Genomic DNA, 20,039 nt, shown 5'->3' with positions numbered 1-20,039 from the left:
TATCGAACCCTGGAGGAGAAAGCAAGAATGACGACGTTGAGCTGTCCTCTGTCATCTGCCCGGCGACGGAAGCAGAAAGGATGCACAAGAGAAGAACAAAAGACAAAAGCAGCAGCAAATGTAAAAGGGTAACAAGCGACAGAGTCGGCCCCTGGAGAAGAGCGCTCGCTGACTGGTGAAGGAAAATAAGCTTACAGCACCTGGTATTCCTGGGCGGTCTCCCATCAAGTACCAACCAGGCCATTCCCCTCAAAACGCTAAAGCTTCCGAGATCGGACGAGATCAGGCGTGCTCAGGGTGGTATGGCCGTAAGCGAAAGCAGCCCGCGAATGCGATGTGCGCTATTTAAAGAAGGCACCGGCAGCAGGCCAAAGACGCACACCAAGCTTTTCCAACTCTCCTCTTTTCATGTCTTCTGCAACTCTTCGACATTGTCTGCCCGAGAAAAAGGCGCCCCACCGGCTTCAAACTTGGCTCCGGAGCGCGGCGTTTACGCCGCCCTCACCACGCCAAAACAACACGTCCATTTTTCTTTTCACGCCTTCGTCCCTACATCAATGCCTTCCTTCCTTAATAAATCAACTCACATTAATTCAGTTGGAAGACAAACATCGCTGACGCTGCGAGCCACACTGAGTGCAAGTAAACGCAAGTCTATTTCTCAACGATATCAAATTAATCAGGCACCTTTATTTACATTTCAACCATATCCTGTCAAAGCACTCAACGCTATACAATTCGGAGCACAGAGTGTCAGTAATGTACAACCACCACGATGAACACTCCATTTCCAGCTAAAAGCGATCAAAACACCCATCGACATGAACAAAGAAAGCGTCGTTCGGGCGATCACCTGGCAAACAAACTAAAACTTCTAAAAAGTTCTTTCACACGAACAAAATTAAATAAAACCTTTGACACCTGTTTAGCAATCGTAAAAACTAAATAAATCAATAAAAACACCCACTGACATGAATAAAGAAACACCGTTCGGAGTGATCACGTGTCAAACAAACTAAAAGTAAAAAAAAAAAAACTAAAAACTACAACAAGTAAAATGAAATAAAAGCGGAATCAATTATTAAACAATGCAAACATAGACCAATTGAGTTCAATGAATCGTTGATCCTGAAGACATGGATCAGCATGTTCAGGTCGTTTGATTAGGGTCAGAGCTGAAATTTACAGGAGAGTGGATGTGGTGGATCTTATTTGAGGATTCCTGGCGCAGGAAAAGGCAAATCACGGATTTTGTAGTCAGGCACCCGAGAGGAAACAAATGGGGGCCTAATGTCGGAAGGACTTAAAGCGGCCGTGCCTGGATTTCTTTAAGCGAATAAATAATTAGCTCTTGGTTGATTCTTGAATTTCTTAAATCATTTGTTTATTTATTTATTTTTTCCCGGTGCAGTTTGCATTCAAGCGGTTGGACTGACAAACAAGACTGGCAACCTCTCAAGTCGAAGAGAAGGGCCCGAGTTGCAAAGGAACGTGCAGCTCTAAAGAGGTCGCTGTAGAGAGAGAGAGAAGGTCTGTCTATCGCTCCCTGGAGGAGAAAGCAAGAATGACGACGTTGAGCTGTCCTCCGTCACAGCGACGAAGCAGAAAGGCGGCACAGAGAAGGGCAAAGCAAAGCAGCAGCAAATGTAAAAGGGTAAAGCGCAGCCAAAAGAGTCGGCCCCTGGAGAAGAGCGCTGCGCTGACTGGTGAAGGAAAAGCAAAGCTTACAGCACCTGGTATTCCCAGGCGGTCTCCCATCCAAGTACTAAACAGGCCCGCCCCTGCTTAGCTTCCAAGATCGGACGAGATCAGGCGTGCTCAGGGTGGTATGGCCATAAGCGAAAGCAGCCTGCGAATGCGAGCTATTTAAAGAAGGCACCGGCAGCAGGCCAAAGACGCACACCAGCTTTTCCACTCCACTCTTTTCATGTCTTCTGCAACTCTTCGACATTGTCTGCCCGAGAAAAGGCGCCCCACCGGCAAACTTGGCCGGAGCGCGGCGTTTACGCCGCCCCTCACCACGCCAAAACAACACGTCCATTTCCCCTTCTTTTTCACGCCTTCGTCCCTACATCAATTCCTTCCTTCCTTAATAAATCAACTCACATTAATTCAGTTGGAAGACAAACATCGCTGACGCTGCGAGCCACACTGAGTGCAAGTAAACGCAAGTCTATTTCTCAACGATATCAAATTAATCAGGCACCTTTATTTACATTTCAACCATATCCTGTCAAAGCACTCAACGCTATACAATTCGGAGCACAGAGTGTCAGTAATGTACAACCACCACGATGAACACTCCATTTCCAGCTAAAGGCGATCAAAACACCCATCGACATGAACAAAGAAACGTCGTTCGGAGCGATCACCTGGCAAACAAACTAAAACTTCTAAAAGTTCTTTCACACGAACAAAATTAAATAAAACCTTTGACACCTGTTTAGCAATCGTAAAAACTAAATAAATCAATAAAAAACACCCACTGACATGAATAAAGAAACACCGTTGGAGTGATCACGTGTCAAACAAACTAAAAAAAAAAAAAAAACTAAAAACTACAACAAGTAAAATGAAATAAAAACGGAATCAATTATTAAACAATGCAAACATAGACCAATTGAGTTCAACGAATCGTTGATCCTGAAGACATGGATCAGCATGTTCAGGTCGTTTGATTAGGGTCAGAGCTGAAATTTACAGGAGAGTGGATGTGGTGGATCTTATTTGAGGATTCCTGACGCAGGAAAAGGCAAATACGGATTTTGTAGTCAGGCACCCGAGAGGAAACAAATGGGGCCTAATGTCGAAGGACTTAAAGCGGCAGGAAAATCAGACCATACTTATCAGAACACGCTACACAGATCCTCGTCCAGGCACTAGTCCTGAGCAGACTGGATTACTGCAACGCCCTCCTTGCTGGCCTCCCAGCCTCTACAACCAGACCTCTTCAGATGGTCCAGAATGCAGCGGCTAGGGTGGTCTTCAACTAACCAAGGAGGGCCCACGTCACACCCTCTTCATTAGTTTACACTGGCTTCCTATAGATGCCCGCATCAAATTCAAATCCCTGATGCTGGCCTACAGGACAATCACAGGCTCCGCTCCTCGCACTTACACTCACTAATTGAATCATATGTTCCTCCAGGTGCCTACGCTCTGCAAACGAAAGGCGTCTTGCAGTGCCTTCACAAAAGGTGCAAAATCACTCTTGCGCACCTTCACCTGGTCTGTTCCTCGCTGGTGGAACGATCTGCCCATTACCACTAGGGCAGCAGAGTCACTAGCAGTCTTCAAAAACCAACTCAAAACTCATCTTTTTCGTTTGCACTTGACCCAACATTGATAGCACTCTTCTTCTTTCTTCTTCTCCTGCTCCTTCCTATATTGTTTTTAAAAAAAAAAAAAAAAAAAAAAAAAAAGCCTTGTGTCTCGTTAGGTAAGACAAGACCCCACTCAAGAGCACTTATGCACTACTGCCCTTTTGCTGATATTAATTTGCTTCTATATGCCTACCTCATTTGTACGTCGCTTTGGATAAAGGCGTCTGCTAAATGACTAAATGTAAATGTAAATGCAAAGCACTCAACGCTATACAATTCGGAGCACAGAGTGTCAGTAATGTACAACCACCACGATGAACACTCCATTTCCAGCTAAAGGCGATCAAAACACCCATCGACATGAACAAAGAAACGTCGTTCGGAGCGATCACCTGGCAAACAAACTAAAACTTCTAAAAGTTCTTTCACACGAACAAAATTAAATAAAACCTTTGACACCTGTTTAGCAATCGTAAAAACTAAATAAATCAATAAAAAACACCCACTGACATGAATAAAAAAACACCGCTCGGAGTGATCACGTGTCAAACAAACTAAAAGTAAAAAAACTAAAAACTACAACAAGTAAAATGAAATAAAAACGGAATCAATTATTAAACAATGCAAACATAGACCAATTGAGTTCAACGAATCGTTGATCCTGAAGACATGGATCAGCATGTTCAGGTCGTTTGATTAGGGTCAGAGCTGAAATTTACAGGAGAGTGGATGTGGTGGATCTTATTTGAGGATTCCTGACGCAGGAAAAGGCAAATACGGATTTTGTAGTCAGGCACCCGAGAGGAAACAAATGGGGGCCTAATGTCGAAGGACTTAAAGCGGCCGTGCCTAGGATTTCTTTAAACGAATAAATAATTAGCTCTTGGTTGATTCTTGAATTTCTTAAATCATTTGTTTATTTATTTATTTTTTCCCGGTGCAGTTTGCATTCAAGCGGTTGGACTGACAAACAAGACTGGCAACCTCTCAAGTCGAAGAGAAGGGCCCGAGTTGCAAAGGAACGTGCAGCTCTAAAGAGGTCGCTGAGAGAGAGAGAGAAGGTCTGTCTATCGCTCCCTGGAGGAGAAAGCAAGAATGACGACGTTGAGCTGTCCTCCGTCACAGCGACGAAGCAGAAAGGCGGCACAGAGAAGGGCAAAGCAAAGCAGCAGCAAATGTAAAAGGGTAAAGGAGCGAGCCAAAAGAGTCGGCCCCTGGAGAAGAGCGCTCGCTGACTGGTGAAGGAAAAGCAAAAGCTTACAGCACCTGGTATTCCCAGGCGGTCTCCCATCCAAGTACTAACCAGGCCCGCCCCTGCTGAGCTTCCGAGATCGGACGAGATCGGGCGTGCTCAGGGTGGTATGGCCGTAAGCGAAAGCAGCCCGCGAATGCGAGCTATTTAAAGAAGGCACCGCAGCAGGCCAAAGACGCACACCAGCTTTTCCACTCCACTCTTTTCATGTCTTCTGCAACTCTTCGACATTGTCTGCCCGAGAAAAAGGCGCCCCACCGGCAAACTTGGCCGGAGCGCGGCGTTTACGCCGCCCCTCACCACGCCAAAACAACACGTCCATTTCCCCTTCTTTTTCACGCCTTCGTCCCTACATCAATGCCTTCCTTCCTTAATAAATCAACTCACATTAATTCAGTTGGAAGACAAACATCGCTGACGCTGCGAGCCACACTGAGTGCAAGTAAACGCAAGTCTATTTCTCAACGATATCAAATTAATCAGGCACCTTTATTTACATTTCAACCATATCCTGTCAAAGCACTCAACGCTATACAATTCGGAGCACAGAATGTCAATAATGTACAACCACCACGATGAACACTCCATTTCCAGCTAAAGGCGATCAAAACACCCATCGACATGAACAAAGAAAGCGTCGTTCGGAGCGAACACCTGGCAAACAAACTAAAACTTCTAAAAGTTCTTTCACACGAACAAAATTAAATAAAACCTTTGACACCTGTTTAGAAATCGTAAAAACTAAATAAATCAATAAAAAACACCCACTGACATGAATAAAGAAACACCGTTCGAGTGATCACGTGTCAAACAAACTAAAAGTAAAAAAAACTAAAAACTACAACAAGTAAAATGAAATAAAACGGAATCAATTATTAAACAATGCAAACATAGACCAATTAAGTTCAACGAATCGTTGATCCTGAAGACATGGATCAGCATGTTCAGGTCGTTTGATTAGGGTCAGAGCTGAAATTTACAGGAGAGTGGATGTGGTGGATCTTATTTGAGGATTCCTGACGCAGGAAAAGGCAAATACGGATTTTGTAGTCAGGCACCCCGAGAGGAAACAAATGGGGGCCTAATGTCGAAGGACTTAAAGCGGCAGGAAAATCAGACCATACTTATCAGAACACGCTACACAGATCCTCGTCCAGGCACTAGTCCTGAGCAGACTGGATTACTGCAACGCCCTCCTTGCTGGCCTCCCAGCCTCTACAACCAGACCTCTTCAGATGGTCCAGAATGCAGCGGCTAGGGTGGTCTTCAACGAACCAAGGAGGGCCCACGTCACACCCTCTTCATTAGTTTACACTGGCTTCCTATAGATGCCCGCATCAAATTCAAATCCCTGATGCTGGCCTACAGGACAATCACAGGCTCCGCTCCCTCGTACTTACACTCACTAATTGAATCATATGTCCCTCCAGGTGCCTACGCTCTGCAAACGAAAGGCGTCTTGCAGTGCCTTCACAAAAAGGTGCAAAATCACTCTTGCGCACCTTCACCTGGTCTGTTCCTCGCTGGTGGAACGATCTGCCCATTACCACTAGGGCAGCAGAGTCACTAGCAGTCTTCAAAAACCAACTCAAAACTCATCTTTTTCTTTGCACTTGACCCAACATTGATAGCACTCTCTTCTTCTTCTTCTTCTCCTGCTCCTCCTTCCTATCCTTTTAAAAAAAAAAAAAAAAAAAAAAAAAAAAAAAAGCCTTGTGTCTGCGTTAGGTAAGACAAGACCCCACTCAAGAGCACTTATGCACTACTGCCCTTTTGCTGATATTAATTTGCTTCTATATGCCTACCTCATTTGTACGTCGCTTTGGATAAAGGCGTCTGCTAAATGACTAAATGTAAATGTAAATGCAAAGCACTCAACGCTATACAATTCGGAGCACAGAGTGTCAGTAATGTACAACCACCACGATGAACACTCCATTTCCAGCTAAAGGCGATCAAAACACCCATCGACATGAACAAAGAAACGTCGTTCGGAGCGATCACCTGGCAAACAAACTAAAACTTCTAAAAGTTCTTTCACACGAACAAAATTAAATAAAACCTTTGACACCTGTTTAGCAATCGTAAAAACTAAATAAATCAATAAAAAACACCCACTGACATGAATAAAGAAACACCGTTCGGAGTGATCACGTGTCAAACAAACTAAAAGTAAAAAAAAAAACTAAAAACTACAACAAGTAAAATGAAATAAAAACGGAATCAATTATTAAACAATGCAAACATAGACCAATTGAGTTCAACGAATCGTTGATCCTGAAGACATGGATCAGCATGTTCAGGTCGTTTGATTAGGGTCAGAGCTGAAATTTACAGGAGAGTGGATGTGGTGGATCTTATTTGAGGATTCCTGACGAGGAAAAGGCAAATACGGATTTTGTAGTCAGGCACCCGAGAGGAAACAAATGGGGGCCTAATGTCGAAGGACTTAAAGCGGCCGTGCCTAGGATTTCTTTAAACGAATAAATAATTAGCTCTTCGGTTGATTCTTGAATTTCTTAAATCATTTGTTTATTTATTTATTTTTTCCCCGGTGCAGTTTGCATTCAAGCGGTTGGACTGACAAACAAGACTGGCAACCTCTCAAGTCGAAGAGAAGGGCCCGAGTTGCAAAGGAACGTGCAGCTCTAAAGAGGTCGCTGTAGAGAGAGAGAAGGTCTGTCTATCGCTCCCTGGAGGAGAAAGCAAGAATGACGACGTTGAGCTGTCCTCCGTCACAGCGACGAAGCAGAAAGGCGGCACAGAGAAGGGCAAAGCAAAGCAGCAGCAAATGTAAAAGGGTAAAGGAGCGAGCCAAAAGAGTCGGCCCCTGGAGAAGAGCGCTCGCTGACTGGTGAAGGAAAAGCAAAAGCTTACAGCACCTGGTATTCCCAGGCGGTCTCCCATCCAAGTACTAACCAGGCCCGCCCCTGCTTAGCTTCCGAGATCGGACGAGATCGGGCGTGCTCAGGGTGGTATGGCCGTAAGCGAAAGCAGCCTGCGAATGCGAGCTATTTAAAGAAGGCACCGGCAGCAGGCCAAAGACGCACACCAGCTTTTCCACTCCACTCTTTTCATGTCTTCTGCAACTCTTCGACATTGTCTGCCCGAGAAAAAGGCGCCCCACCGGCAAACTTGGCCGGAGCGCGGCGTTTACGCCGTCCCTCACCACGCCAAAACAACACGTCCATTTCCCCTTCTTTTTCACGCCTTCGTCCCTACATCAATGCCTTCCTTCCTTAATAAATCAACTCACATTAATTCAGTTGGAAGACAAACATCGCTGACGCTGCGAGCCACACTGAGTGCAAGTAAACGCAAGTCTATTTCTCAACGATATCAAATTAATCAGGCACCTTTATTTACATTTCAACCATATCCTGTCAAAGCACTCAACGCTATACAATTCGGAGCACAGAGTGTCAGTAATGTACAACCACCACGATGAACACTCCATTTCCAGCTAAAGGCGATCAAAACACCCATCGACATGAACAAAGAAACGTCGTTCGGAGCGAACACCTGGCAAACAAACTAAAACTTCTAAAAGTTCTTTCACACGAACAAAATTAAATAAAACCTTTGACACCTGTTTAGAAATCGTAAAAACTAAATAAATCAATAAAAAACACCCACTGACATGAATAAAGAAACACCGTTCGGAGTGATCACGTGTCAAACAAACTAAAAGTAAAAAAAAAAAACTAAAAACTACAACAAGTAAAATGAAATAAAAACGGAATCAATTATTAAACAATGCAAACATAGACCAATTGAGTTCAACGAATCGTTGATCCTGAAGACATGGATCAGCATGTTCAGGTCGTTTGATTAGGGTCAGAGCTGAAATTTACAGGAGAGTGGATGTGGTGGATCTTATTTGAGGATTCCTGACGCAGGAAAAGGCAAATACGGATTTTGTAGTCAGGCACCCCGAGAGGAAACAAATGGGGGCCTAATGTCGAAGGACTTAAAGCGGCAGGAAAATCAGACCATACTTATCAGAACACGCTACACAGATCCTCGTCCAGGCACTAGTCCTGAGCAGACTGGATTACTGCAACGCCCTCCTTGCTGGCCTCCCAGCCTCTACAACCAGACCTCTTCAGATGGTCCAGAATGCAGCGGCTAGGGTGGTCTTCAACGAACCAAGGAGGGCCCACGTCACACCCCTCTTCATTAGTTTACACTGGCTTCCTATAGATGCCTGCATCAAATTCAAATCCCTGATGCTGGCCTACAGGACAATCACAGGCTCCGCTCCCTCGTACTTACACTCACTAATTGAATCATATGTTCCCTCCAGGTGCCTACGCTCTGCAAACGAAAGGCGTCTTGCAGTGCCTTCACAAAAAGGTGCAAAATCACTCTTGCGCACCTTCACCTGGTCTGTTCCTCGCTGGTGGAACGATCTGCCCATTACCACTAGGGCAGCAGAGTCACTAGCAGTCTTCAAAAACCAACTCAAAACTCATCTTTTTCTTTTGCACTTGACCCAACATTGATAGCACTCTCTTCTTCTTCTTCTTCTCCTGCTCCTTCCTATCCTTTTATTGTTTAAAAAAAAAAAAAAAAAAAAAAAAAAAAAAAAAAAAAAAAGCCTTGTGTCTGCGTTAGGTAAGACAAGACCCCACTCAAGAGCACTTATGCACTACTGCCCTTTTGCTGATATTAATTTGCTTCTATATGCCTACCTCATTTGTCGTCGCTTTGGATAAAGCGTCTGCTAAATGACTAAATGTAAATGTAAATGCAAAGCACTCAACGCTATACAATTGGAGCACAGAGTGTCAGTAATGTACAACCACCACGATGAACACTCCATTTCCAGCTAAAGGCGATCAAAACACCCATCGACATGAACAAAGAAACGTCGTTCGAGCGATCACCTGGCAAACAAACTAAAACTTCTAAAAGTTCTTTCACACGAACAAAATTAAATAAAACCTTTGACACCTGTTTAGCAATCGTAAAAACTAAATAAATCAATAAAAAACACCCACTGACATGAATAAAGAAACACCGTTCGGAGTGATCACGCGTCAAACAAACTAAAAGTAAAAAAAAAACTAAAAACTACAACAAGTAAAATGAAATAAAACGGAATCAATTATTAAACAATGCAAACATAGACCAATTGAGTTCAACGAATCGTTGATCCTGAAGACATGGATCAGCATGTTCAGGTCGTTTGATTAGGGTCAGAGCTGAAATTTACAGGAGAGTGGATGTGGTGGATCTTATTTGAGGATTCCTGACGCAGGAAAAGGCAAATACGGATTTTGTAGTCAGGCACCCCGAGAGGAAACAAATGGGGGCCTAATGTCGAAGGACTTAAAAAGCGGAAAATCTAGGATTTCTTTAAGCGAATAAATAATTAGCTCTTTGGTTGATTCTTGAATTTCTTAAATCATTTGTTTATTTATTTATTTTTTCCCGGTGCAGTTTGCATTCAAGCGGTTGGACTGACAAACAAGACTGGCAACCTCTCAAGTGGAAGAGAAGGGCCCGAGTTGCAAAGGAACGTGCAGCTCTAAAGAGGTCGCTGTAGAGAGAGAGAGAAGGTCTGTCTATCGCTCCATGGAGGAGAAAGCAAGAATGACGACGTTGAGCTGTCCTCCGTCACAGCGACAAAGCAGAAAGGCGGCACAGAGAAGGGCAAAGCAAAGCAGCAGCAAATGTAAAAGGGTAAAGGAGCGAGCCAAAAAGTCGGCCCCTGGAGAAGAGCGCTCGCTGACTGGTGAAGGAAAAGCAAAGCACAGCACCTGGTATTCCCAGGCGGTCTCCCATCCAAGTACTAACCAGGCCCGCCCTGCTTAGCTTCGAGATCGGACGAGATCGGGCGTGCTCAGGGTGGTATGGCCGTAAGCGAAAGCAACCCGCGAATGCGAGCTATTTAAAGAAGGCACCGGCAGCAGGCCAAAGACACACACCAGCTTTTCCACTCCACTCTTTTCATGTCTTCTGCAACTCTTCGACATTGTCTGCCCGAGAAAAAGGCGCCCCACCGGCAAACTTGGCCGGGCGCGGCGTTCCTATAAATCCCCTCACCACGCCAAAACAACACGTCCATTTCCCCTTCTTTTTCACGCCTTCGTCCCTACATCAATTCCTTCCTTCCTTAATAAATCAACTCACTTTAATTCAGTTGGAAGACAAACATCGCTGACGCTGCGAGCCACACTGAGTGCAAGTAAACGCAAGTCTATTTCTCAACGATATCAAATTAATCAGGCACCTTTATTTACATTTCAACCATATCCTGTCAAAGCACTCAACGCTATACAATTCGGAGCACAGAGTGTCAGTAATGTACAACCACCACGATGAACACTCCATTTCCAGCTAAAGCGATCAAAACACCCATCGACATGAACAAAGAAACGTCGTTCGGAGCGATCACCTGGCAAACAAACTAAAACTTCTAAAAGTTCTTTCACACGAACAAAATTAAATAAAACCTTTGACACCTGTTTAGCAATCGTAAAAACTAAATAAATCAATAAAAAACACCCACTGACATGAATAAAGAAACACCGTTCGGAGTGATCACGTGTCAAACAAACTAAAAGTAAAAAAAAAAAACTAAAAACTACAACAAGTAAAATGAAATAAAAACGGAATCAATTATTAAACAATGCAAACATAGACCAATTGAGTTCAACGAATCGTTGATCCTGAAGACATGGATCAGCATGTTCAGGTCGTTTGATTAGGGTCAGAGCTGAAATTTACAGGAGAGTGGATGTGGTGGATCTTATTTGAGGATTCCTGACGCAGGAAAAGGCAAATACGGATTTTGTAGTCAGGCACCCGAGAGGAAACAAATGGGGGGCCTAATGTCGAGAAGGACTTAAAGCGCCGTGCCTAGGATTTCTTTAAACGAATAAATAATTAGCTCTTTGGTTGATTCTTGAATTTCTTAAATCATTTGTTTATTTATTTATTTTTTCCCCGGTGCAGTTTGCATTCAAGCGGTTGGACTGACAAACAAGACTGGCAACCTCTCAAGTCGAAGAGAAGGGCCCGAGTTGCAAAGGAACGTGCAGCTCTAAAGAGGTCGCTGTAGAGAGAGAGAGAAGGTCTGTCTATCGCTCCCTGGAGGAGAAAGCAAGAATGACGACGTTGAGCTGTCCTCCGTCACAGCGACGAAGCAGAAAGGCGGCACAGAGAAGGGCAAAGCAAAGCAGCAGCAAATGTAAAAGGGTAAAGGAGCGAGCCAAAAGAGTCGGCCCCTGGAGAAGAGCGCTCGCTGACTGGTGAAGGAAAAGCAAAAGCTTACAGCACCTGGTATTCCCAGGCGGTCTCCCATCCAAGTACTAACCAGGCCCGCCCCTGCTTAGCTTCCGAGATCGGACGAGATCGGGCGTGCTCAGGGTGGTATGGCCGTAAGCGAAAGCAACCCGCGAATGCGAGCTATTTAAAGAAGGCACCGGCAGCAGGCCAAAGACGCACACCAGCTTTTCCACTCCACTCTTTTCATGTCTTCTGCAACTCTTCGACATTGTCTGCCCGAGAAAAAGGCGCCCCACCGGCAAACTTGGCCGGAGCGCGGCGTTTACGCCGTCCCTCACCACGCCAAAACAACACGTCCATTTCCCCTTCTTTTTCACGCCTTCGTCCCTACATCAATTCCTTCCTTCCTTAATAAATCAACTCACTTTAATTCAGTTGGAAGACAAACATCGCTGACGCTGCGAGCCACACTGAGTGCAAGTAAACGCAAGTCTATTTCTCAACGATATCAAATTAATCAGGCACCTTTATTTACATTTCAACCATATCCTGTCAAAGCACTCAACGCTATACAATTCGGAGCACAGAGTGTCAGTAATGTACAACCACCACGATGAACACTCCATTTCCAGCTAAAGGCGATCAAAACACCCATCGACATGAACAAAGAAACGTCGTTCGAGCGATCACCTGGCAAACAAACTAAAACTTCTAAAAGTTCTTTCACACGAACAAAATTAAATAAAACCTTTGACACCTGTTTAGCAATCGTAAAAACTAAATAAATCAATAAAAACACCCACTGACATGAATAAAGAAACACCGTTCGGAGTGATCACGTGTCAAACAAACTAAAAGTAAAAAAAAACTAAAAACTACAACAAGTAAAATGAAATAAAAACGGAATCAATTATTAAACAATGCAAACATAGACCAATTGAGTTCAACGAATCGTTGATCCTGAAGACATGGATCAGCATGTTCAGGTCGTTTGATTAGGGTCAGAGCTGAAATTTACAGGAGAGTGGATGTGGTGGATCTTATTTGAGGATTCCTGACGCAGGAAAAGGCAAATACGGATTTTGTAGTCAGGCACCCCGAGAGGAAACAAATGGGGGCCTAATGTCGAAGGACTTAAAGCGGCAGGAAAATCAGACCATACTTATCAGAACACGCTACACAGATCCTCGTCCAGGCACTAGTCCTGAGCAGACTGGATTACTGCAACGCCCTCCTTGCTGGCCTCCCAGCCTCTACAACCAGACCTCTTCAGATGGTCCAGAATGCAGCGGCTAGGGTGGTCTTCAACGAACCAAGGAGGGCCCACGTCACACCCCTCTTCATTAGTTTACACTGGCTTCCTATAGATGCCCGCATCAAATTCAAATCCCTGATGCTGGCCTACAGGACAATCACAGGCTCCGCTCCCTCGTACTTACACTCACTAATTGAATCATATGTTCCCTCCAGGTGCCTACGCTCTGCAAACGAAAGGCGTCTTGCAGTGCCTTCACAAAAAGGTGCAAAATCACTCTTGCGCACCTTCACCTGGTCTGTTCCTCGCTGGTGGAACGATCTGCCCATTACCACTAGGGCAGCAGAGTCACTAGCAGTCTTCAAAAACCAACTCAAAACTCATCTTTTTCGTTTGCACTTGACCCAACATTGATAGCACTCTCTTCTTCTTCTTCTTCTTCTCCTGCTCCTTCCTATCCTTTTATTAAAAAAAAAAAAAAAAAAAAAAAAAAAAAAAAAAGCCTTGTGTCTGCGTTACGTAAGACAAGACCCCACTCAAGAGCACTTATGCACTACTGCCCTTTTGCTGATATTAATTTGCTTCTATATGCCTACCTCATTTGTACGTCGCTTTGGATAAAGGCGTCTGCTAAATGACTAAATGTAAATGTAAATGCAAAGCACTCAACGCTATACAATTCGGAGCACAGAGTGTCAGTAATGTACAACCACCACGATGAACACTCCATTTCAGCTAAAGGCGATCAAAACACCCATCGACATGAACAAAGAAACGTCGTTCGAGCGATCACCTGGCAAACAAACTAAAACTTCTAAAAGTTCTTTCACACGAACAAAATTAAATAAAACCTTTGACACCTGTTTAGCAATCGTAAAAACTAAATAAATCAATAAAAAACACCCACTGACATGAATAAAGAAACACCGTTCGGAGTGATCACGTGTCAAACAAACTAAAAGTAAAAAAAAAACTAAAAACTACAACAAGTAAAATGAAATAAAAACGGAATCAATTATTAAACAATGCAAACATAGACCAATTGAGTTCAACGAATCGTTGATCCTGAAGACATGGATCAGCATGTTCAGGTCGTTTGATTAGGGTCAGAGCTGAAATTTACAGGAGAGTGGATGTGGTGGATCTTATTTGAGGATTCCTGACGCAGGAAAAGGCAAATACGGATTTTGTAGTCAGGCACCCCGAGAGGAAACAAATGGGGGCCTAATGTCGAAGGACTTAAAGCGGCAGGAAAATCAGACCATACTTATCATAAACACGCTACACAGATCCTCGTCCAGGCACTAGTCCTGAGCAGACTGGATTACTGCAACGCCCTCCTTGCTGGCCTCCCAGCCTCTACAACCAGACCTCTTCAGATGGTCAGAATGCAGCGGCTAGGGTGGTCTTCAACGTGCAACCAAGGAGGGCCCACGTCACACCCCTCTTCATTAGTTTACACTGGCTTCCTATAGATGCCCGCATCAAATTCAATCCCTGATGCTGGCCTACAGGACAATCAGACAGGCTCCGCTCCCTCGTACTTACACTCACTAATTGAATCATATGTTCCTCCAGGTGCCTCGCTCTGCAAGCGAAGGCGTCTTGCAGTGCCTTCAGGAAAAGGTGCAAAATCACTCTTGCGCAGGCCTTCACCTGGTCTGTTCCTCGCTGGTGGAGCGATCTGCCCATTACCACTAGGGCAGCAGAGTCACTAGCAGTCTTCAAAAACCAACTCAAAACTCATCTATTTTTCTTTTGCACTTGACCCAACATTGATACACTCTCTCTTCTTCTTCTTCTTCTCCTGCTCCTGCCTATCCTTTTATTGTCTAAAAAAAAAAAGGCGCCCCAAAAAAAAAAAAAAAAAAAAAAAGCCTTGTGTCTGCGTTAGGTAAGACAAGACGTCCCACTCAAAACACTTATGCACTACTGCCCTTTGCTGATATTAATTTGCTTCTATATGACCTACCTCATTTGCTGCGAGTCGCTTTGGATAAACGCGTCTGCTAAATGACTAAATGTAAATGTAAATGCAAAGCACTCAACGCTATACAATTCGGAGCACAGAGTGTCAGTAATGTACAACCACCACGATGAACACTCCATTTCCAGCTAAAGGCGATCAAAACACCCATCGACATGAACAAAGAAACGCGTTCGGAGCGATCACCTGGCAAACAAACTAAAACTTCTAAAAGTTCTTTTCACACGAACAAAATTAAATAAAACCTTTGACACCTGTTTAGCAATCGTAAAAACTAAATAAATCAATAAAAACACCCACTGACATGAATAAAGAAACACCGTTCGGAGTGATCACGTGTCAAACAAACTAAAAGTAAAAAAAACCTAAAAACTACAACAAGTAAAATGAAATAAAAACGGAATCAATTATTAAACAATGCAAACATAGACCAATTGAGTTCAACGAATCGTTGATCCTGAAGACATGGATCAGCATGTTCAGGTCGTTTGATTAGGGTCAGAGCTGAAATTTACAGGAGAGTGGATGTGGTGGATCTTATTTGAGGATTCCTGACGCAGGAAAAGGCAAATCACGGATTTTGTAGTCAGGCACCCGAGAGGAAACAAATGGGGCCTAATGTCGAAGGACTTAAAGCGGCCGTGCCTAGGATTTCTTTAAACGAATAAATAATTAGCTCTTCGGTTGATTCTTGAATTTCTTAAATCATTTGTTTATTTATTTATTTTTTCCCCGGTGCAGTTTGCATTCAAGCGGTTGGACTGACAAACAAGACTGGCAACCTCTCAAGTCGAAGAGAAGGGCCCGAGTTGCAAAGGAACGTGCAGCTCTAAAGAGGTCGCTGAAGAGAGAGAGAAGGTCTGTCTATCGCTCCCTGGAGGAGAAAGCAAGAATGACGACGTTGAGCTGTCCTCCGTCAGCAGCGACGAAGCAGAAAGGCGGCACAGAGAAGGGCAAAGCAAAGCAGCAGCAAATGTAAAAGGGTAAAGGAGCGAGCCAAAAGAGTCGGCCCCTGGAGAAGAGCGCTCGCTGACTGGTGAAGGAAAAGCAAAAGCTTACAGCACCTGGTATTCCCAGGCGGTCTCCCATCCAAGTACTAACCAGGCCCGCCCCTGCTTAGCTTCCGAGATCGGACGAGATCGGGCGTGCTCAGGGTGGTATGGCCGTAAGCGAAAGCAGCCCGCGAATGCGAGCTATTTAAAGAAGGCACCGGCAGCAGGCCAAAGACGCACACCAGCTTTTCCACTCCACTCTTTTCATGTCTTCTGCAACTCTTCGACATTGTCTGCCCGAGAAAAAGGCGCCCCACCGGCAAACTTGGCCGGAGCGCGGCGTTTACGCCGCCCCTCACCACGCCAAAACAACACGTCCATTTCCCCTTCTTTTTCACGCCTTCGTCCCTACATCAATGCCTTCCTTCCTTAAAAAATCAACTCACATTAATTCAGTTGGAAGACAAACATCGCTGACGCTGCGAGCCACACTGAGTGCAAGTAAACGCAAGTCTATTTCTCAACGATATCAAATTAATCAGGCACCTTTTATTTACATTTCAACCATATCCTGTCAAAGCACTCAACGCTATACAATTCGGAGCACAGAGTGTCAGTAATGTACAACCACCACGATGAACACTCCATTTCCAGCTAAAGGCGATCAAAACACCCATCGACATGAACAAAGAAACGTCGTTGGAGCGATCACCTGGCAAACAAACTAAAACTTCTAAAAGTTCTTTCACACGAACAAAATTAAATAAAACCTTTGACACCTGTTTAGAAATCGTAAAAACTAAATAAATCAATAAAAAACACCCACTGACATGAATAAAGAAACACCGTTCGGAGTGATCACGTGTCAAACAAACTAAAAGTAAAAAAAAAAACTAAAAACTACAACAAGTAAAATGAAATAAAAACGGAATCAATTATTAAACAATGCAAACATAGACCAATTGAGTTCAACGAATCGTTGATCCTGAAGACATGGATCAGCATGTTCAGGTCGTTTGATTAGGGTCAGAGCTGAAATTTACAGGAGAGTGGATGTGGTGGATCTTATTTGAGGATTCCTGACGCGAGGAAAAGGCAAATACGGATTTTGTAGTCAGGCACCCGAGAGGAAACAAATGGGGCCTAATGTCGAAGGACTTAAAGCGGCAGGAAAATCAGACCATACTTATCAGAACACGCTACACAGATCCTCGTCCAGGCACTAGTCCTGAGCAGACTGGATTACTGCAACGCCCTCCTTGCTGGCCTCCCAGCCTCTACAACCAGACCTCTTCAGATGGTCCAGAATGCAGCGGCTAGGGTGGTCTTCAACGAACCAAGGAGGGCCCACGTCACACCCCTCTTCATTAGTTTACACTGGCTTCCTATAGATGCCCGCATCAAATTCAAATCCCTGATGCTGGCCTACAGGACAATCACAGGCTCCGCTCCTCGTTTACACACTCACTAATTGAATCATATGTTCCCTCCAGGTGCCTACGCTCTGCCAACGAAAGGCGTCTTGCAGTGCCATCACAAAAAGGTGCAAAATCAAAAAGGTGCGCACCTTCACCTGGTCTGTTCCTCGCTGGTGGAACGATCTGCCCGTTGCCACTAGGGCAGCAGAGTCACTAGCAGTCTTCAAAACCAACTCAAAACTCATCTTTTCTTTTGCACTTGACCCAACATTGATAGCACTCTCTTCTTCTTCTTCTTCTCCTGCTCCTTCCTATCCTTTTATTAAAAAAAAAAAAAAAAAAAAAAAAAAAAAAAGCCTTGTGTGTGTCTGCGTTAGGTAAGACAAGACCCCACTCAAAGCACTTATGCACTACTGCCCTTTTGCTGATATTAATTTGCTTCTATATGCCTACCTCATTTGTATGCGTCGCTTTGGATAAAGGTGTCTGCTAAATGACTAAATGTAAATGTAAATGCAAAGCACTCAACGCTATACAATTCGGAGCACAGAGTGTCAGTAATGTACAACCACCACGATGAACACTCCATTTCCAGCTAAAGGCGATCAAAACACCCATCGACATGAACAAAGAAACGCTGCTCGGAGCGATCACCTGGCAAACAAACTAAAACTTCTAAAAGTTCTTTCACACGAACAAAATTAAATAAAACCTTTGACACCTGTTTAGCAATCGTAAAAACTAAATAAATCAATAAAAAACACCCACTGACATGAATAAAGAAACACCGTTCGGAGTGATCACGTGTCAAACAAACCAAAAAAAAGTAAAAAAACTAAAAACTACAACAAGTAAAATGAAATAAAAACGGAATCAATTATTAAACAATGCAAACATAGACCAATTGAGTTCAACGAATCGTTGATCCTGAAGACATGGATCAGCATGTTCAGGTCGTTTGATTAGGGTCAGAGCTGAAATTTACAGGAGAGTGGATGTGGTGGATCTTATTTGAGGATTCCTGACGCAGGAAAAGGCAAGTACGGATTTTGTAGTCAGGCACCCCGAGAGGAAACAAATGGGGGCCTAATGTCGAAGGACTTAAAGCGGCCGTGCCTAGGATTTCTTTAAACGAATAAATAATTAGCTCTTTGGTTGATTCTTGAATTTCTTAAATCATTTGTTTATTTATTTATTTTTTCCCCGGTGCAGTTTGCATTCAAGCGGTTGGACTGACAAACAAGACTGGCAACCTCTCAAGTCGAAGAGAAGGGCCCGAGTTGCAAAGGAACGTGCAGCTCTAAAGAGGTCGCTGTAGAGAGAGAGAGAGAAGGTCTGTCTATCGCTCCCTGGAGGAGAAAGCAAGAATGACGACGTTGAGCTGTCCTCCGTCACAGCGACGAAGCAGAAAGGCGGCACAGAGAAGGGCAAAGCAAAGCAGCAGCAAATGTAAAAGGGTAAAGGAGCGAGCCAAAAGAGTCGGCCCCTGGAGAAGAGCGCTCGCTGACTGGTGAAGGAAAAGCAAAAGCTTACAGCACCTGGTATTCCCAGGCGGTCTCCCATCCAAGTACTAACCAGGCCCGCCCCTGCTTAGCTTCCGAGATCGGACGAGATCGGGCGTGCTCAGGGTGGTATGGCCGTAAGCGAAAGCAGCCCGCGAATGCGAGCTATTTAAAGAAGGCACCGGCAGCAGGCCAAAGACGCACACCAGCTTTTCCACTCCACTCTTTTCATGTCTTCTGCAACTCTTCGACATTGTCTGCCCGAGAAAAAGGCGCCCCAAGGGCAAACTTGGCCGGAGCGCGGCGTTTCCGCCGCCCCTCACCACGCCAAAACAACACGTCCATTTCCCCTTCTTTTTCACGCCTTCGTCCCTACATCAATTCCTTCCTTGTGTTTGGAAAATCTTCGTTGTTTCCCTCTCAGGTTCAGGTCTGTCAATGATGAGACTTACTTTTAAACCTAAAAATCTTAATTAGTTTAATAAAGTCAGAATAATTCAGACTGAGCTCAGGATATAGATCAACAGCATTAAAGGCATGCAGGGCAGTCCTGTATGCTCACACTACATTTCACACAATAGTTATATTCTTGTGCTTGCCTCTTCCTCCCACTCAGGTGTCCTTCACAGAACCAGGTGCAGTTGTTTCTTCTCGACCAGTAGATGGGCTCAGCAGTCTCCATATCTTGTTTCTGTAGATAAGACATTTTGCACAGCACATACACATAATATCAAGTAGAAAAACTCAGAGCCTTTATGAGGCCTGGGTACAGTGCTTCTATTGAGTAAAACCTGTAAAACATAAATCCTTTAAAACATAAATCAACTCAAATTAATTCAGTTGGAAGACTAACATCGCTGTTGCTGCGAGCCACACTGAGTGCAAGTGAGCGGAAGTGTATTTCTCAAAGATATCAAATTAATCAGGCACCTTTATTTACATTTCAACGATATCCTGTCAAAGCACTCAACGGTATACAATTCGGAGCACAGAGTGTCAGTAATGTACAAGCGACCACGATGAACACTCCATTTCCAGCTAAAGGCGATAAAAACACCCATTGACATAAACAAA

At 44.2% G+C, this 20,039-nt stretch overlaps 6 non-coding genes and 1 pseudogene across 6 annotated transcripts; all 7 read right to left on the bottom strand.

The window, feature by feature from the left end:
• Nucleotides 1-1,721: 1,721 nt before the first annotated feature.
• LOC122334949 lies at nt 1,722-1,840 on the bottom strand. Its single transcript, XR_006248858.1, has one exon. It is a non-coding gene; the product is annotated as a 5S ribosomal RNA (ribosomal RNA).
• Nucleotides 1,841-4,577: 2,737 nt separating this feature from the next.
• LOC122334948 lies at nt 4,578-4,696 on the bottom strand. Its single transcript, XR_006248857.1, has one exon. It is a non-coding gene; the product is annotated as a 5S ribosomal RNA (ribosomal RNA).
• A 2,749-nt stretch (nt 4,697-7,445) lies between these two features.
• On the bottom strand, nt 7,446-7,564 carry LOC122334959. Its single transcript, XR_006248862.1, has one exon. It is a non-coding gene; the product is annotated as a 5S ribosomal RNA (ribosomal RNA).
• A 2,764-nt stretch (nt 7,565-10,328) lies between these two features.
• On the bottom strand, nt 10,329-10,445 carry LOC122334954 (annotated as a pseudogene).
• A 1,405-nt stretch (nt 10,446-11,850) lies between these two features.
• LOC122334958 lies at nt 11,851-11,969 on the bottom strand. The gene has a single exon (XR_006248861.1). It is a non-coding gene; the product is annotated as a 5S ribosomal RNA (ribosomal RNA).
• Nucleotides 11,970-16,105: 4,136 nt separating this feature from the next.
• On the bottom strand, nt 16,106-16,224 carry LOC122334957. Its single transcript, XR_006248860.1, has one exon. It is a non-coding gene; the product is annotated as a 5S ribosomal RNA (ribosomal RNA).
• A 2,765-nt stretch (nt 16,225-18,989) lies between these two features.
• LOC122334956 lies at nt 18,990-19,108 on the bottom strand. Its single transcript, XR_006248859.1, has one exon. It is a non-coding gene; the product is annotated as a 5S ribosomal RNA (ribosomal RNA).
• Nucleotides 19,109-20,039: the final 931 nt, after the last annotated feature.

Source organism: Puntigrus tetrazona, unplaced genomic scaffold, assembly GCF_018831695.1.
Source record: "Puntigrus tetrazona isolate hp1 unplaced genomic scaffold, ASM1883169v1 S000000689, whole genome shotgun sequence".
NCBI lineage: Eukaryota > Metazoa > Chordata > Actinopteri > Cypriniformes > Cyprinidae > Puntigrus > Puntigrus tetrazona.
Note: the sequence above shows the minus strand (reverse complement) of the source record. Positions and strands in the feature narration are given on the sequence as shown.